This window comes from Myotis yumanensis, unplaced genomic scaffold (assembly GCF_028538775.1).
Source record: "Myotis yumanensis isolate MYYU_CA2020_CCGP unplaced genomic scaffold, mMyoYum1.0.hap1 SCAF_1, whole genome shotgun sequence".
NCBI classification, from domain to species: Eukaryota; Metazoa; Chordata; class Mammalia; order Chiroptera; family Vespertilionidae; genus Myotis; species Myotis yumanensis.
The window spans coordinates 140,125,148-140,137,316 of NW_027223752.1; the positions used below are offsets into that span (position 1 = coordinate 140,125,148).

The 12,169-nt window shown below is 44.6% G+C and overlaps 1 protein-coding gene across 1 annotated transcript in view; it reads right to left on the reverse strand.

Annotated features, from left to right (window-relative positions):
* The window catches only part of RSU1 (Ras suppressor protein 1), a 198,195-nt gene that overhangs the window by 97,831 nt on the left and 88,195 nt on the right, over positions 1 to 12,169 (reverse strand). The gene's annotated exons all lie outside the window — the stretch shown is intronic.

The following is a 12,169-nucleotide window of genomic DNA, read 5'->3' on the forward strand; positions in this document are numbered from 1 at the left end:
CCTTCCTAATTCTAAAATATCACAGAGCTCTTTTAAAATTAATTCTCTCTTAGAAGCCAGGCTCTCTCACTCATAAAAATGTAAGGCCACGGCCTAAGAAGGTAAAACCAGCAAACCCTGGCTGAGTGGGCAGTCTATCATTAGATTACTAGATTTGCCCCAACCCAGGAATCATTCACCCTTGAAGGGGTCTAGATGGGACGTTCTGACAGCTGAAAGATCACCTCTGCTCTGCAGTGAGTCCACACAGAAGCTAACCACTAATGACTCCCGCACAAAATAAAAGCTACGTTTGCAGCTGCCCCAGATATAAAGAGAATCTCTATAATTCTTATTACTAGGTAACAGGTTACTAATTATGGAAGTGCATGATTACAGAAAATAGCTGAAGATGGGAGGTTCCTACTTTTTCATTTCTTTAGCAACATACTTTACCAAGTGGAAAATGACCATAAGGCTTACAAAATGATGCTAATATTGTAATAGTAAATGTTTGCAATAATAAAACAGTGGGAACAACCAGAATGTTCAACAACAGGTGAGAAGCTGAATTATATCTGCTACAGCCTTACAACAAAATGTTATTCAGTAATTAAAATGAATGAAATAAATTTATTTGCCTATACAGACTTAAAAAGAGAGCTACATTTTAATTAAAAAAAAAAAAACCCAAAGATTTGTTTTTTTAAAAACTAAGTTTGCTATGATTTAATTTTTGGAAAAAAATACAGAAGAAAGAAATCCCATATATGTGTATGAAGAAATACCCATGTGAAAAAGAGAAAGACAGTAAGGATACATATCTAATTGTAAATGGTGGTTTCCTCAAAGAGGGGAAATTTGGGTGGAAAAGGAATTTGGACCAGCAGAATGAGAGGTAAACATAATTTTCTCTTTTGAAAATTTCATGTGATTACAAGTATGGGTTATTTTTTATAATTAAAAAAGAATAAAGTACACTGAGAGGAAACAAACAAACAAAAAAACAAATTCAAGACCTGGCCGGTGTGGCTCCGTTGGTTGGAGTGTTGTCCCATGCACCAAAAGGTTGTGGGTTTGATCCCCAGTCTGGGTGTTTACAAGAGACAACAGATCGATGTTTCTCTCTGGCTGTCTGTCTGTCTGTCTCTCTCTCTCTCTCCTTTCCCTTCTCTCTAAAATCAGTAAAACATATCTCCCGGTGAGGATTGAAAAAAAAAAAATCTGAGATACATGGCATGCACAAATTAGTACAAAGCAGTGCATGTTATTAGAAACGGCATCCTCCTACTGCAGTGAAAGCCATGCTTTATGGAAGACAGTCTATGAAGCCCTAACAGGAATGAAAGCCTACGTCTGAGGATGCTTCTGTCTGTGCATCATCAATGCAACCACAGTGAGCTGGGAGTCTCATGACAGCTCTCAAATTTATTCTGTGGGGAATTCGAGGCTACACTGTCATTCTGGCAAGTGTCTGCTTATAGCTTTCTGGCATCACATTTTTTAAAATGGGCATTTTGTTCATTTAACAATTACAATGCATTGCTGCTTTATGAAACATACTTAAATGAACTGTTACTCTTCTGATTTAGGCAGGGAGAGTACAAGTTCAATAAAAAAGATTAAAAAACACACACAAAACTACCCTGCCAAATGGCTCCAACAAAAACAGCATCCGACTTAATGTGCATGTTGATATGAAAGGGACCAAAAACCTATTTACCAATGAGGAAAAATAGCGTTTTACATAGTTTCCCTGGGATGTTCTCCTTGGCCATTGGTATCTGTGTTCCATAATGACCCAGCAACAGAGCAGTGGGCCCCCCCAACACACACCACCACAGTTACTTTCTCTTGCAAGTCTCCTTCTATGGATATTAAATAATTCCTGTTTTAAATCTGATATATATGTAGGATTTCCCAACCATTCTTCTAAAAGTGGGAGGTCATCATATTTTTGCTTGCCAGATTTCCTTTATTTATGTAATGCTATCAAATAAGGAGAAATCCCAGTGGATCTGGCCAGAGACCTGGTTCCTGATCCCAAGTACATTCATGGACTTTGACCAAGAGACTTTGGGTAAATACCTGAGCTTCAGTTTCTTCATTGGCCAAAGTAGGGATTATTAGGGCGAACTACCTTCCCCTAATCTCCCCTGCTTGGACATGTTTTCTGAAATATATATTATTACTAGGGGCCCAGTGCACGAATTCGTGCACCTTGAAAGGTAAGCGAGGGTGTGGTGGGCACAGGGGCGAGTCTCGGCCCATCCTCCGTGCTCCTGCCCGGCTCCAGCGCCGGCAGCAGGTGTGAGCGCCCAGTGGGACCATGGCACACGGGAGCAAAGAATTTTCAGTAACCACCAGAGGCTCATCCCGATGACAGCCACCAGCACCCCACCTTGGTCTGGCGCCACCGCTCACTTGCTCCACCATCCCGCCATGGCTGATGCCTGCCATGTTCCGCGCACGCCCCTTGGTGGTCAGCGCACATCATAGTGACCAGTTGTTTGGTTGTTTCACCATTCGTCTATTTGCACATTAGTCTTTTATTATTATAGATAAGCTTTTCCCATAGCTTGGGGGAGATGGCCAAGATAAGAACTCCTCTCCCTGTGACTAACTCATGCACCCACACACTGACCCTATATTGCATACTTTTACCATATATAAGAGAACCTAACCACCCCCCCTTGGGCTGACACCACCACACTGGTCTCAGCCCACCGTGAAAGAATGCAATAAATTTTCTTGAACTCTCACAGTGTCTCTTGGGCTGGCTCCTTTGGGTGTGGACCTAACAGGGATAATAGTACTAAATGACAGGATGGTGGACAAAAGCGTATATACTAGTTCTGTAATCTGGAAATCACTGTAAATATATACTATTCTTTACATTATTCATTATCCTTTGAAATGAGATATGCAAAGGAGAGATAATATATATTTGACAATAAGTTGCCCAAAACAGGGATTGCTCAAGAAATTAATAATCTCCTGAAACTGAATGAACAATATTTTGCAAGGTGGCACTCTTCTGTGGAAAGTCCCCTCCACCCCCCTGCACCTTCATAAGCATCTCAAAGGTCCATGATCAAAAACAGAACTAGGAACTAATTTCATTTCCTAGAAGACTGAAAGATTTATGAACAGCAGCAGTCTAGAGCAGGGGTGGGCAAACTTTTTGACTCGAGGGCCACAATGGGTTCTTAAACTGGACCGGAGGGCCGGAACAAAAGCATGGATGGAGTGTTTGTGTGAACTAATATAAATTCAAAGTAAACATCATTACATAAAAGGGTACGGTCTTTTTTTTTTTTTAGTTTTATTCATTTCAAACGGGCCGGATCCAGCCCGCGGGCCGTAGTTTGCCCACGGCTGGTCTAGAGCATCCCTGACGGCTGGTCCCCAGAGTATACTTCCTCACTCTAACCCCCACTCCACTCAAGTTCCCAGTTCACAGGGACTGAGTTCAGGACATCTTTCTGACCACCTGGGATGCTGGAAATATCAGCACCAAGAAAATATCAGTCACCCATTAAACTGAAGACCTGAAGGAGAAGTCACTGATGAATGCAACATAAACGTATGTTCAAAGAATATCACTTCTTCTAGGATCCAACCAGCCTTCACCATAGCTGTTTAAGTTCAACATATACAGGAATACCTTGTTCTATTCTGCTTTACAGATGTTGCATATTTTTACAAACTCAAGGCCAAAAATATCTGAATTTTTCAATATTCCTAGCAATTCTATTAAAGATATGAAGAATAAACCCACAAACCAATGAATACTTACTATTACCATCATCATCATCATCATAATTACTATTATTTGTAGAACATGTATTAAGTACAGATGTCATTTAGGAGCTGTCAGGGGCTTTACATTATTCCAAGAAGCCACAACAATCTTTCCCGGGAAGGATTATTAACATCTCATTTAAAAAAAGAAAAAACAACAACTAACATTCAGGGAGGTTAAAACCCACACACAAGGTCACATAAGTAGTGGGATTCAAAGGACAATTTATGTGGCTCATCCAAAGCCCTGGGTCTTTCGGGTACATGACACACATTTCCTCGAGTGTGAAAAGGTATTGAGATAGTGTTGAAATAGTCAATAATATGTCATGGTTTAAAGAGTACTATTAAAGCATTTCTCCCCTCCCCCATCACTCAACAGAGCCCAGAATTCTACCATCAGAACCATTTTCTTAGAGCCCAAAGCCTCAGTTGCCTCCAGGAATTTTCTTTTTAAATTAAAATACCCTGGCAGAAAAGCAAGTTAGGGTGATAATACTTTCATTATCATGACTGTGAATATTTTTAACAGGCTGCAGTAATATAGACATGCACTTTCCTATTCAAGTCAAAACACCACCCAGTCTAGGAATTATTTTGTTTAAATTAAAACTAATTAAATTAAAAATATATAAATTACTTTTTATACAGTTTTTTAAAAGAATAGAATCTCATGCAATTATACATTCAACAAATCATTATTTTTAAAAGAATAAAACTTCATTTAGTCAGAACTGTTTAGGAAAATCACTACATGATTATGAGAACTGAAATTACCCAGGGGGAATTTTGATCACAGGAAAAAGCAGGATAGGTTTGAGTCTGGCTGGGTAGGGCACTACAGACAAGCTATCAGGGGCAGGTTAAGGGCAGTGCCAGGGCCAGGATGTGAATGTTGGGGGCAGGAGTGGTTTATTTTTAAAAATGGGAACCTCTACACTATTGCAAAGAAACAGCCATGATTCCTGTTTCAAACTGTCCGTGCGTGGCTAATTATAAGCACTTCTGAAAGGTCTCACACGTCTCTGACAGTTTTCAAATGCTGCTTTTGGGGAACTCTAGAAATGGGAGGTAAGGGAATTATGCCCCACCTCACACCCATCTTCTGTCAGCTCCCATCACACCATGATATCAGCACCACATGAAGAGGTGTCTAACCAAGCAGACCTTAGACTCCTCCATTTTCACCCAAATATACACTTTGAGATTCCACATGCACAGACACAGGTATTGTAAGCAAAGGTAGCTAGTTATTGATATAAGGAAGATAGCTAGTCTACACTAATAAAAGAGAAATATGTAAATTGGTCATCACTCCGCTACATCCACCAGCCAATCGGGGTGAATATGCAAATTAACTCAACAAAGATGGCGGGTTAATTTGCATATGCAGGCACAGAGCCAAGACTGAAGACTCCAGCCTGAGCGAAGACTGAAGACGACTGAAGACTGAAGACTGAAGAGGCTTGGCTTCTCCGCTGCGGCCGGACCAAAGGCCTGGGTCCCAGGTGCCGGAGGAAAACCGGTGCTGGCAGCCAGGGGAAGGAAGGCCTATTGCGTGAATCTTCATGCAATGGGCCTCTAGTTATTAATATAAGGAACAAAGCAAAAGGGAACTAAGTAATTTTAATAAACTGGTAACAGAGCAGAATTCCATCTAGTTTCCCGGTAAACAGATGTGTTCACACACTCCAGGGGACTGCTGGTCTCCCAGGGGTGGTCTGCCAGGTGCCCAGGGAGTGGAGGAAATTCCTCTGCGGGGCTCCTGGGCAATAGAGACTCAATGAAAAATGGAACTTTTGGACAGGAACTTTTGGAGGGGCAGGGCCTAGCCAGGAACAATTGGAAAGATAATCAGATTGGATAGAGGACATGAAAGGCCAAAAGAAATCAATGGGAAGAGGGCCCAATCCAGGCAGGGAAAGGTTAGGAATTCGGGTTGGATAATTTAAATGGTTCTTTATCCTTTACCTTTACAAGAAGATAAATGGAGGATTAACAGGAGCCTCCGGGCAGTGCTTTTAGAGCCTGCCCACCCTCTAGGTCCCAGAGGGTGTATTAATTCCCCTTAATTCACAATAAAATCTTACCATTACATCTAAAGTTATCCAAGTAGTTTTGGAATTCTTTTCTCAAGTCACTACAAAAGAACCTATCACATTCACCAGCAACGGACTGGCACGCCAGCCAGGAGGGAGAAGCAGCTGCCTGTGGTAAGATCTGGGGCCTTGTTCCTCATGGAGCTGGAGGCTCATCCCCTGTATCCCTGTCCCCACCTCCATTTCCCCCTCCCTCTCTGTCTCCTTTTTCCACATTTAGCCTTAGGTAATTTCAAGCCACAAACTGATGATGGGCACGGTCAGGCATTTAAATGCCCTTAGGGCGCCTGCCACCAAATAAAGAAGTCTCTTTGTGAGAGGATAACCTGGTAAGGAGATAAGCCAGATGCATAAGGCTGCCTGCCAGGATCAAGACAAACTCATTCACTGTTCACCAAGGAACACAAAGTTCACAAGCAAAACTCAGAGCCCAAGCCCTGAGGCAATCCCCTGATAGAATTACTTGAAGACACTGGGGTGTTCTAACCAATTTCTTCCTAATGTCATCTCACTCTCCTTGCTTCGCCTCTGCTGCCCTGGCTGACTGGTATTTTAGTTCCATTTTACCCCTTATGTGGGGATCCCACATTCCTGATTTTTGCAGGTGGTCATGACAGAGTTGCAGTTTATATCCTTTTTGTTGTATATGCCCCTCCCAGCAGTTCCCTCCAGTGGCTGGAGATGCAGAGATGCACTCCTTTTCCCAGTCTGCCTGCTCCAGCTAGGACCCAGAACTACCCCCCTTCCCAAGGCTTCATCTCTGCACAGGCCACTGGGCACAGCATGGAGCCCCCTCCCTGGGACTTGGGCCAGCTGTCACCACCTCCTGCCAGGAGCTTGGGCCAACCATGGCTTCCCCAGGGCCCAGGCACCTGCTGCACTTGCACCCTTCCAAGGGTTTAGGTCAAGCAGTTTTGGTAGGGCCCTTACTGATCCATGTGTCTTGCTTATTTCCATCCTCTCCCAGCACCAATCTGGCAACCTGGCACAATTGCTTTAAGCTAAGACATCTCTTCATCCCAGCTAGCAAAGCCTCCCAGCCAGACTTTGCTCTTATGGCACGTTTAATACAACACCTCCTATCACACCATGGGGTCTCAGTTTCTGAGCACCTCGGGGAGGGGACAGAACAAGGGACATCTTGTAAGATATGGGACACTGAGATGTTTATCCAGATTCAGGAGGAGGCCTCACGACGCGCCAGAAGCCCTCGTGGCCCTGGCCAGTCTCTCCCTACTGAGGGCAATCTTAGAACAGGGAAAATGGGATCTTTGGAGATCTGGGAATCTCAAGGATGCCTGTTCCCAAGGTCTGCACCAGGTACTTCCGGCATTATTGTGGGGCATAAAGCTTGCCACGCTCTCAGAGAAGGTCTCCGCCCTTTGTGTGGGAAGGGCGAGACTCAGGTCTCCAGGCACTGAGACTGGCAGTGGGGGGTTGTGCATCATCTTAGGCCCTGGCGATACCACCAGGGAGCTAGGGAAAACTGGGGACACCCGTGTCCCCAAACACCTCCCTCTTTTTGCAGGGAAGGAAATTCTCTCACCTTGAAGACAATGGGTAAATTTGTCTCCACAATGGCCTACATGCCACCCCCACCCCCAGGCCCTCACATTGTCCAGATTCCTCTACTGGAGGTCTGGAATCAAACCTTCTCTGCGCCCTACAGGAGGTCAGGAGGGCCGGATGGGATCACCTGAATTCATATTCCCTTCTCTCTGTCAGATTTAAGAGACTGCAAGGCACGCTAGGTAGGTTCTCAGAACGTGTGAGATTTATAGGGGAGTTTCAGGTGATAACTCTGACTTATGATATAACCTGGAAGGACTTCATGGTCTTTCAACTCCCAATGCTGCCAACCTGAGGAAAGACTCCATGTTGGGAGGCCACCCAGGAATATGCAGCTTCTTCACATTGAGCTCAGCCAAACAGGTTTCTTGTAGAAATGACTGCCACATCCTAGATTGACCCTAATCAACCCGGGCAACGAGAACTGGCTTGTAGAGACCATATGATTTTCTGCCTTTTAGGAGGCATGAAAAGAAGTATCGAGGCTGTCAATTATGGCAAAGTAAGAGCAATTACTCAGCTCCCAGATGAAAACCCCTCTCTTTCTCAATCGTCTAACAGAGGCCATTCACAAATATAGTGGCACAGATCTGGATTCGCCTGGAGTGGAAATAGTGCTAGCCATGCACTTTGTTAATCAACCTACCTCCGAAGTCTGGAGGAAACTCCAGAGACTGGCACTAGGCCCCCAGACCTCAATAAAGGAATTAATAGCTGTGGCTTTCTCGGTCTTCCACAGTTAAGATAAGGCTGAAGACAAAGAAGCGAGCCAATCTTTTGGCAGCTGCTTTATGAGCGGAGCGGAAGGGTCACCTCAGGGACTACCCACAGGCCTCTCTCCCCAGAAGTTGTTAGGAAAGGGCGCATGTTGCTCCTGTGGGAGCCCAGACCACTGGAGCCAAGAGTGTCCTGAAAAGGGCCACCCAAAGTGCATAAGACACCTTGTCCCCTGTGCAAGGAAAAGGGCACCGAAAGAGGAACTGTTCCATCCCCAAGGAGGAGGGAGGAGGGCGAGGGCCCCTCTCCACAAATGGTGCCGGAGGGCTGAAGAGGCCCAGGGTCCTCAGAGGCTCCCAGAAGAAACATCAACATCAAAGGGAGGAGCCGTGGTTGTCCTGAAAGTATCAGGTAAGCCTGTTCCATGTTTAATTGATACGGAAGACGCTTACTCTGTTTTAACCTCTTATTTGGGTTCTTTTTCTTCAAAAACTTTCTCCATTGTGGGGGTAGAGGGGATAAAGTGTTCAACATATCCAGATTTTTATCTAATTTTAACTTCCAAATTATGTAAAAAAAGGAAACAACTTCTTAGCTAACTTCATAGGAAATAAAATGTCAGATAAATGCAGACTGATTCAATCAGTGTGAATATGAGCACATAAACTTAATAATCATCTTAATAACCTTCCCAAATGACAACTTACCTTTTTAATGCCTATCCTTCTACAAAAGTATGCCATTTTTTCAACCAACAGGAGTAATACTGAAGTTTAAATGTCATTGTAATGCATTACTAGGCACTTGCTCACATGGAAGTATGAAACAAAATTAACTTTATTTTTTATTTATATATAAATACCCTTGAATCCAATTTTATTAAAGGTTAAGTAAGGGATCAACCTACTACACAGAACCTAAACTTAAGTTATATGTAAAAATGGCTTGTTTCGGCTTTGCTTCCCACTCTAGAGCTTATATTTTTATTACTTTGGTGCCATGTGCTATGCTCTCTGAAGAGGCTGTAGATGGTAAGAGTGCAGATATTATGTCACATAAAATATGTAGTAAGATAATTAAGAATTCTGAGTGACACAAATGCTAAGTCTCCATGAAAAAACTGCAAAAATTGTTAACTTAATTTCCAGTAAATTCAAAATTATTCACATTAATAAAGTGCCAAATGTTTTTTAGGTTATGTATTAGCAAGCTATTTTAATTATTTTGATAAAACTTATTTTCACTTATTTTCAAGTTTAACAATAAGACCTGAGAAGAGACAATGGAAAGAAAAATTTTTTTTATCTGAAAGTAGTATTTTCATGTGTGTAAATACACACATACACACCCACATCCACACACCCTACTGCAGAAATACAATAAAGCAAACACTACATATTATAGCAGAAAAAATGTAGTGGGGAAAATGTAGAAAAAAATTTGATGTTCCTACTTTTATAGAAGACTATGTACTTTTTTTGGTATAAGTGATAAAAGGCCAGTAAGTACCTCAAACTAATATAGACAATAGTATCTTATTCTCTAGTGCTAATCCAGAGTTAAGAAACAGGCCAAAGACATAAATTAATATGTTTAAAAACATTAATAAGGCTTAAGAAAAATCAAAGCAAAATAACTATGTTGCTCAGAGAAACAAGTCAACCCCGCTTCGCTAGGATCTACTTAGACAATTCATCAGTCCTCACATATGAAACAGCATTACCTATAAATAACAGAGAGAAAATGGAGCTTTACCACGCTCTGGGATTCGGGTGAGGAGGATTACATCATGAATTTGTTCCCAGTATTTTTGGAAAGCCAACTAGCTTGGGTTAAAAATATGAAATACTGTCACAGTTAACACACAACAAAAAAGGAAAGTACTATGCTATTCTACTCAAGGCAAGGGAAAAACAATCAACAAATACAAAATCGTCTTCAATGTGTAAAGTTGTTTCAGAAGCTCAATTTATTTACTTAAAAAAAAAATAGAGCTCAAATTAGCCAAGCTTTGGTGTGGCTCCAGGCACTGGCACTTCTAAACAACTCTTCTCATTGCTACTGGTTTAAGTGTTGTCAGTCCCCAAATTTCAGACTATCATGATATTCCTTATTATCATAAACACTGTTACCATAGTTTATGAGTGTTCAATGAATTTTCAATTATAATTTACAAAATAACAATCTTTCATAAATAAATTATTTATATACGTCACTTTATTTAATCTTCATAATCTGGAGAACTAGAGAGATGTTCACAAGAGAAAATTTGGGGGTAGTAATTGGACATCAACAAATATAAACAAACTAGAGGCCCGGTGCACAAAAATTTGTGCACTGGGGGGGGGGGGGGGTGGGGGGAGGTCCCTCAGCCCGTCCTGTGCCCTCTCGCAGTCTGGGACCCCTCGGGAGATAACGACCTGCTGGCTTAGGCTTGCTCCCGGGTGGCAGAGGGCACGCCCAATCCCTAGGTGCAGCCCCTGGTTGGGCTCAGAGCAGGGTCGATTGGGGAGTTGGGGCGCCGCACCCTGTCATCACAGAGCAGGGCGGATTGGGAGGTTGCGATGCCACCCTCAGTCACACTCAGGGTAGGACCGATTGGGGGGTTGGGGCACCGCCCCTTGTCACACTCAAGGCAGGGTCGATGGGGAGGTTGCAGCGCCACCCCCTGTCACGCACAGAGCAGGGCCCATCAGGGGGTTGGGGCTCCGTACCCTGTCACACACAGAGCAGCAGGGCCAATCAGGAGGTTGCGGCGCCACCTCCTGTCACACACAGAGCAGGGCCCATCGGGGAGTTGGGGCGCTGTCCCCTGTCACTCACAGAGCAGGGCCAATCAGGGGGTTGAGAAGCTCCCCCGTCACTCACAGAGTAGGGCCGATAGGGGAGTTGGGGCACCGTACCCTGTCACACACAGAGCAGGGCCGATAAGGGGGTTAGGGCGCTGCCCCGTCACACACAGAGCAGGGCCCGTGGGGGGGGGGGGGGGGGGGTTGGAGCGCTGCACCCTGTCACACACAGAGCAGGGCCAATCAGGGGGTTGGGGCGCTGCTCCCTGTCACGCTGATACCGGTGCTGGGAGGCCTCATGGCTCCGCTGATCCCGGTGCTGGGAGGCATATTACCCTTTTACTATATACGATAGAGGCCTGGTGCATGGGTGGGGGACAGCTGGTTTGCCCTGAAGGGTATCCTGGATCAGGGTGGGGGTCCCCACTGGGGTGCCTAGCCAGCCTGGGTGAGGGGATGATGGCTGTTTGCATCTGGTCACATCTCCTTCAGGGTGGGGGTCCCTACTGGGGTGCCTGGCCAGCCTGGGTGAGGGGATGATGGCTGTTTCCAGCTGGTCACATACCCTTCAGGGTGGGGGTCCCCACTGGGGTGCCTGGCCAGTCTGGGTGAGGGGCTGAGGGCTGTTTTCAGGCTGGCGGGTGACTGAAGCTCCCAACCGCTCCTTTTTTTCTTCTCTTTTTTTATTCTGGGCCAGCTTTAGCTCTGAGGCTCGGCTCCAATTATGAGACCTCTGCTGCTGAAAGCAGGGATCTGGCCTTTGTTTACCTTCTGTATTTGAAACTTTGTTGCGACTCCAGCTCTGAGATCCCGGCTGACTGAAAACAGGTTTCTGGGGTTTTGTTTAGCTTCTATATTTGTTACAATGTTTCTCAGAGTTGCAGCTGAGAGGCCAGCAGTGCAGGCGGGGAACGTTGGAGTCCTCCTTCACTGAAGCAAGCAAGCCTCCCTGTTTGCTTCAAGCTGCCTGGCTGCCAGCCGCCATCTTGGCTGGCAGTTAATTTGCATATCGCCCTGATTAGCCAATGGGAAGGGTAGCGGAGGTACGGCTAATTACCATGTTTCTCTTTTATTAGATAGGACTAGAGGTCTGGTGCACGAAATTCATGCACGGGTAGGGTCCCTAGGCCTGGCTGGCCATCAGGGCCAATCGGGGCCTTCTGGCTGCCAACCGGGGCCTTCCTTCCCTCCACTGCCAGCTGCCAGTTGGGG